General features: G+C 53.7%; 1 long non-coding RNA gene across 7 annotated transcripts in view; it reads right to left on the bottom strand.

Annotated features, from left to right (window-relative positions):
* Positions 1-351: 351 nt before the first annotated feature.
* LOC147579812 (uncharacterized) overlaps positions 352-7,125 on the bottom strand; it is a 29,223-nt gene continuing 22,449 nt past the window's right edge. For 5 of the 7 annotated variants that reach the window (XR_015252146.1, XR_015252148.1, XR_015252147.1 and 2 more), the window contains one exon: positions 5,329-6,270. This is a non-coding gene — a long non-coding RNA (uncharacterized LOC147579812). Of the gene's footprint in view, positions 1,209-1,311; positions 1,419-1,759; positions 2,101-2,785; positions 3,203-5,328; positions 6,271-7,125 lie in introns of those variants that run through there. The other 2 variants (XR_015252145.1, XR_015252143.1) reach the window with 2 other exon arrangements.

Raw genomic sequence — 7,125 nt, 5'->3', positions numbered from 1 at the left:
CACTCCAAGATTTTGCCTTTTAACAAACGCCCAGTGGTCCATATGTATGTTCAAGTTTGAGAGGACTCTGGTAGCGGTTCCCAAGGTAAAGAGAACAGGACAGGTTGGGAGGACAGATGCCGGCTGAGCCCACTTAGGTCAAGCCCAGGCATCAGAATTTCCTGAAAGCTCTGGGGTGATTTCCACGTGGAGCCAGGATCAAGAGTCACTGGTTTAGAGTGTTAGTTCTCTAAGTATGGTGTGTGGATCGTCGTACCCAAATCACTTGGGGCACTTATTAAATATGCAATTCCTGGGTCCCACACCATGTTTTGGTCTAAATCTCCTGGGGTGGAGCCCAGAAGTCCACATTTTTAACCATCTCTCTAGGTGACGTGAACGTGGACTGAAGTTTGAGACCGTTGGTTTAGGGCCACGAGTGAGGGATGACGGCGGCAATGAGGTTTGCAAATGTTACAAATAATGATGTGCAAAAGTTAGAAAATACAGACAAGTAAAAGTGGGAAACAAACAAACAAAACCTCCCTGTACTCCTACGGCCTAGAGACAACTGGAGGCCCCCTCAGCACCCACTCTAGAGACAGGAAGGAGCCTCCCTTCCCCAGGGAGGCTGCCCCCCATCGCAGCGGTGGGGCTGTGATTTGGGTTCTGTTCTGCTGGCAGGGTGGAGCCTGTCATCTGGCCCGGACAGAATTATTGCCTCAAATTACATGGTTGATTATCAATTACTTGTGTCCGTGTGAGAGCATGTGTGCGTGTGTGCATAAGTGTCTTTGCAAGTCATTAAGGGTCGTAATTCTGGATTATCGTTGATTAACGAGAGGGAGGCCTGGTACCTCCAGCAGCCGGGATGGCAGCCCCACAATTATGTCCCAGCTGATCAGTAATTGGCGCAGCGCAAGATGATTTCTCTCTCTCCGCTGCCTCCTCCCGGCCTCTCCTGCCGGCTCCGCAATTAGGGCCATTGCTCATTCCCTTCCAGCCTGGGCTGAGTGCACGGGCCTGCTTTCTGGCAAGTGGCTGCCGTGGGGCTGGCTGACGGTGGAGGGGGCGGCGGCAGAGGTGCAGTGATGGGGTGTGGAGCTGGCATGGGCTCCCGCTTGCTGAGCACGGTTCTTCCCAGGGAGCCCGGGAGCCAGTCTCCGGCTCCTTGCCCCACCCCCACGGCCTGGCTGGGGAAACTGAGGCCCGGAGAAGGAGAGGGGCAGCTTAGAAAACAAAAAAAAAAGCCAAAACCGGTGACTCAGAATGCTATGGCAATCCGACTCCCACCCCACAGAGCCGAGGCAAAAGCAAAGACAAACCTCCTACCATCACTCCCATCCTTGGGAGGCTGTCAGGTGGCCGTCGGTTGTCTCAGATTTTGTCCTCCAGAAACTGCGGATCGATGCTCCAACTCCCAGACTGGGGGAAGAGCACTGAGGAAGGTGCCGTGTTAATTCGAGGCAGAATCATCACCTGCCTGGATTCTGGCAACGGCCTCCTAACCGTTCTCCCGTTTCCACGCTGGGCCCCCAACATCCATCACGCTGGGATGGAGGGACTTTTACAATGCCCCGTTGCACACTGTGCAAGATACCCTCCCTCCACCCCAGCTAACTCTCCGTTGCCCTCAGGATAAAGTCTGGGTCCCCAGTCTCCACCCCGCCCACCTCCTCTGCCCCTGCACAGACGCCTCAGGGCTCCAGCTCTCTCCCATCCTTTGCCCAGTCTGGCCCCTCTGCCTAGAAGCCCTTTCCCTCCTCCCATCTTCTTTCACCTGGAGCGCACACCTGTGGTGGGGGCCGCTCACACTTGGGCTCTGTTCCCGAGAAAGGGGTTCTGCCCTCACCGGGGACCAGCAGTTAGAGAAGCAGAAACTTTCAGGACGGCTTTACAGGGGTTTGAGAGGATGGGGAAGGCGGGGCTGTTCCGGAAAGCTTCCACATAAAAGACTCTGCAGAGCCACCAGGCAGTTTGTTTCTGAGCCTTGCAGCTGTCTTGGCCATTTTCATTTTTATCTACTTAGGGTGGTCAGCAGGTCATGGCAAGCGGGAGACGTGATGCTAATGACTCCGGCTCCACGTGGCGACCATTCAGGAAAAAGCTGCAATGTTCTCTCTGCCACATTAATCAGAGAAACACATCAAGAGCTGTTGCATGGAGACAGCTTTCCTCCCAGTACCTGCCCTGCATGCTAATCACCACCCCTCCTGGCGGTGAGTCAGCTCCATGCCAGGCGGGTGGTGAGGGAAGGCCAGAAGTGCCAGCTCCTTGCGGTGGGGAGCAGAGGGGTGGGAGCCAGGCCAGGTGGGAGCCAGACCCCTGAATGCACACTGCATGTGACCGTCACTGAGGACTCCGGCAGGTGGGATGACAAATCCTGGGAGAGTCAATCCAAATGGAAACCCTGGGCTACTTCCTTGGGTCTAGTGCTTACCCAAGTATACTAGCGAGAACTCTCCAGAAGCTGATCCTTGGACAGAGTCCAGGGTTCAAGCAAGAGGAACCCCATTGCTAGGCACTCTGGTAACAATAAGACATAACCTTTGGTAGTGCTTAACATATGGCAGGCATCCCTGTAAGCACTCTCCATATATGACTCATTTAATCCTCATAAAGCCTATGAAGTGAGTGCTATTACTATTCCCACTGTGCAAATGAGCAAGGCCACACACAGAGAGGTTAAGTAACCAATCCAAGGTCACACAGCTAGTGACAACCGACTGGGTTTGAACCCCAGAAGCCATGCCACAAAGCACTCCCATTCCATTGCTTCTCATTGCTCTAAAAGAGCCAGAGTCACCTGAGCCCGTGGTGACCATGGAAAGCCTCCGAGGGCCTTTGCCTTGTCTTCATTCATTCATTCACTCCTACAGCTGCTCTTCGCAGAGCACCAGCTCTGTACAAGACCCTGTACCAGGCACAAGGGAGGCAATGAGAAAACAGACGCAGGCTTCAGAGAGAGACTGGCATCAACATAGTATTTCCACAGATTCATAGTAATTGCAAAATGCGATGAGAGTCATGAGAAGAGCCAAGTGCCATCAAAGCATATAATGGGAGGCCCTTTCGCACATGGGAGCCCTCGGGGAGGGCTCCCAGGTTTTCAGATCCCTCCTTCCATCATTCTGTCCACAAATACTTATCAATCGTTTGTTCAGGCACAGCGCATCAGGACACGGTGGTGAGCAGGACAGAGAGTCTCATCCTCAGGGGCAGCCTGGTGGGGAAGGCAAATCAATACAAATGTTCCAGAAAAGGGATTAGGGCCAGCTGTGAGGGTTCTGAGTGTTGTTGTTGTTGTTGTTGTTATTATCATTATTATTTTTACTAGGAAACGCGTCATTTCTTTAAGGGCCTCTTGCAGGGAGAAAGAAAGCTAGCTGCTAGAGATGTTCACGTTGGCTTTGCCCACAGTTGCTATCAGGCATCCTTGCAGGACCTGTTGGTGGTTGAGCTACTGAGTGCACCAGGCCCTTTGCATCTCCCTGAGGACAGGCTGGCTATTGTCCACTGCCTCCCCCTCCCCCAGCTGCCCCACCCCCTCCCAGTGGGGCTTTTCCACAAGATGCTGGGGGGAATTCCTCTTCCTACGGCTGCCTATAGAAAAGACCCCACCTCTCTGCCCTCCCCGGGTGGAGTCCCACAAACCTGACAGGGAGTTATGGGAGGTCACAGCTTTGGAGAAAGATAGGGAGCAAGAAACGGAGCGTTTTAAAACGTGTCTCTGTTATTTCCCTTCTTGGCCTCCGTCATCTCCCCACCTGGCATATGAACTTGTTCTTCCCTTATACGGCTCTGAGAAAAGCACCATATGGCAGTTCATTAGGCCCATGGGCTAGTTTCCATCCAGCCCACTCGGATTTCCGCCCAGGCTTGGGTCTACAGGATGACCTACCCTTCACGAGGCCCACGGAGGAAGAGAGACAGTAAAAGTGAAGACATACAGAGCATGAACCGGCAGCCAGGAGTTGTTCTGAGTACTGGCTTGTGGTGATGCTGGCGAAAACTACCACCATCCCCATTTCACAGAGGAAGACACTGACGTGTGGAGATGTTCAGAGACACCCTTAGGTCGCATGGCTAGTGATGGCAGAGCTGGGATCTGAGCCATACTAGCCATCAGATTTTGCTGATTTGCTCTCATGGAAAAACCCAATCTTGGCTAAAAGGTTTTGGCAGGAAGGGGTGAGAGTTTAGAAGAAGGGGTCCTGCCCATGTGTCCAGGAAAGGGGATGCCAGAGGAAAGACTGGTAAATCCATGAGGCGGGCAAAGCCCGGCCTGCCCCACCTCCGATGGAGCAGGGTCTCAGCTAGGTAAGTGAAGCCAGCACACGCCAGGAGGATCCCTGGAAGCAACCCCCTTGAGCTGGGTAGAGAGGTTCCAGGAGCCCTCGGGAGACCCTGGAGGCCGGTTTCCCCCTTGGGCTCCTTGCCCAGCCTAGGTCCTTACCCCTGGCTCCCTCCATCACTGTTTTCTCTGCTCTCCAGGAGTGAGTGCCAAGCACACCCTCCTTGAAGCCTGCTGAGCTGTGAGGCTGCACCGAGGTGTGGTGGGACCAGAGGGACCTGGACGCAGATCTTAACCCCGTGTTTGCTGTGTGGCCGTGTGGCCAAGCAACACCCACCCCTGTGTCTGTGGGCCTCATCTATGGGTGGCGTGGTGAAAAGGTGTGAATGAGCTAAGTGTTGAGAACCTAGGTAGGCTCCTGGCACAGAAGAGGTGTGTGATCCATGTGTCCTGCCCTCATTCCCTGTGCTTCCTTCAAGAACAGGAGGGAGGAAGCAAAGCCTTCTGGGCTTGGGGGCTGGGCCTACAAGTAGGCCAGGTGGGCATACAGGGCCTGGCTTGACACTCGCGCCCCCCCCCCCCCAGAAAAAGGGGCTTTATTTGACACAGCTCTACCCTCCGAGCCCCCTCAGCCTTGTTGGGGTCCTTCCCACGTGTTTCCCCTGCTGCACATCTGCAGAGAAGGGCCTTCACATCCCCACGGGCTGTGTCTGCAGTGTCTCCTGGAAAACATGACCCCCACTGGACTTGGGTCAGAGGTCCAGGACAGATGTCGGGCTCCTGTCCGTTCCCCTCCAGTGTCCCGGGGGCCTTTTGATGGGAGTCCAGGCAGTGCCCAGGTCTCCTGCCCAGGATTTCCCCTTTGAGAGGAAAAGCTGAGGGACCTTGGAGGGACTCACTGTCCCAAAGAGGATGGTAAGGAACAGGAATTTGGTGGAGGCTGTGGTGTATGAGTGAGTTAGGCAAGCAGCACACGGAAAAGGAGGGCACTTTTTTTTACACTACCCTTTTTGCTTTCCATAAAAAAAAAAAAAAAAGGGGGGGGAACACAGAGGTAAAGAAAGAAAAAAGTGAAAAGTTCCTTTTATTCCCATCTCTCATCAATTATCACTGCTTTCCCTGGCAGTGACCTGTATTAGCAGTTTGCTGTGTGTCATCACAGGCTTTTACTAAGCATTTACACACACGCGCAGGTACATCCATGCACGCATGTGCAGGGTGCCAGGATCTTTGTTTTTCCTTGCTTTTACGCATATACTCTCCTGTTGACCATATCGCTCTGCAATTTTCTCCCCATAACAGTATATCCTGGACATCTTCTCATGTCAACATACACGGGGCATCCTTGTTGGTTGTTTTTTAAAAGCGTCTGCGTCATATTGTCTGAATGGATGTAACACGGCCGATTCAATCCTACCCTTTCCACTCACACCCTCACTCAGGGTCCCCGTTGCCCGCCCAACTCTGGGAAGCAGGAGTCAAAAGGATTTTATGGTAAATAGTGCCTCTGCACAATCCCAAGGGATGCCCTTCACATTCAGAATGTGGCAGCTCCTCCCATCCCGCATGAACAGATAAGGGCGGCTCCAATTTTTTTCCACGCAAACAATTCTGTAGCCAGCATCCTTGCCCATGCCTCTCGGTGCACATGTGTGAATAGTTCTCTGGGCGTTGCTACCTCAAGGCGGAGTGAGTGGGCAGAAGTGCAGGCGTCCTACATTTGACAGACCCTGCCATGATGTGTGTCTGTGTGTGTGTGTGGGGGGGGGGGGGGGCGTTGCTTACAGCTCCTATGCCCCGCTCGGCCGCACCAGTCCCCCAGCACATATCCATCATGTGGCTGCTGGCTGGCCAGCCGCTTCCAGGAAATCAATTGCAAAGACAGGCGATTGTCATCAGCTTGAACACTGGAGGCCATCCAGGGAGTAGATTCAATTGTAGGAGAAAATCATACTGGGCTCAAGACCGCTTGTAATGGAGACCCCTTGGTGACCTTTCTGGAGAAGTTAAAAGAACACAGGCAGACACACTCTCACTCTTGATCATCTACCACCAACCCAACTGCTGAGAGCACAGCCCTCTGCCCTTGGAGAACCTGCTCCTCATTAGTAGCCATACGGGAAAGGGACGAGGGTTGGGTGGGGGGTGCTGGTCCAGGGCCAAGGCTGCCGGTGTGCAGGCAAGGCCAGCGGGGTACCTGCTCCCCGGGAGGGTGGATCCAGTTGACCATCAGGTCCCTAGTTGCTCAAGGTCACAGTGCCCGCCCCCTTCTGCTCACTGGAGAGGTGGTCTGGCAGCCAGGCAGCGATCCTCCAATCACCACGCCCTCTCCACCTAGTCCCTTCGCCAGGATCCTCCTGCTGAATACAACCCTCTCTCCCTCACCTGCACAAACACAGGTGCAGACATCGCGACCTCTGTTCTTATTATCCAGGTTGAGAACCATGCCCTGCACCCCCACCCCCACCCCGGGGACCTTTACAAGCACAGTATCAGGGAGGGAGGTGCGATATGGACAAATCCAACATATTCCTTAAGTGGAAGGGTGACCAGAGCCTTTACCTGATTTCAGAGGAGCTATGATTATAAGCCCTCACTCTCCAACCCCCGGCCCCATTACTTCCTCTCTAGATCCCAACTACCCACACCCACACCTGGCCCTACACAAAAAAACTCAGCCATAGCTGTGGACTTGGGGAAATACACATTCATCTTCTATGTGCAGCTGTCCCCCAGCTCTCCAGGCCCACTTACCTAATAATGATCAAAATAACTCTGGCTACCATCAATTGGGTGCATGCAGTGCAATTTGCCAAGTGCTTTACATGTATCATCTGACTTCATTTTCACAA

Source organism: Puma concolor, chromosome B3 (genome assembly GCF_028749965.1).
Source record: "Puma concolor isolate L17-30 chromosome B3, mPumCon1.1.hap2, whole genome shotgun sequence".
NCBI classification, from domain to species: Eukaryota; Metazoa; Chordata; class Mammalia; order Carnivora; family Felidae; genus Puma; species Puma concolor.
Note: the sequence above shows the minus strand (reverse complement) of the source record. Positions and strands in the feature narration are given on the sequence as shown.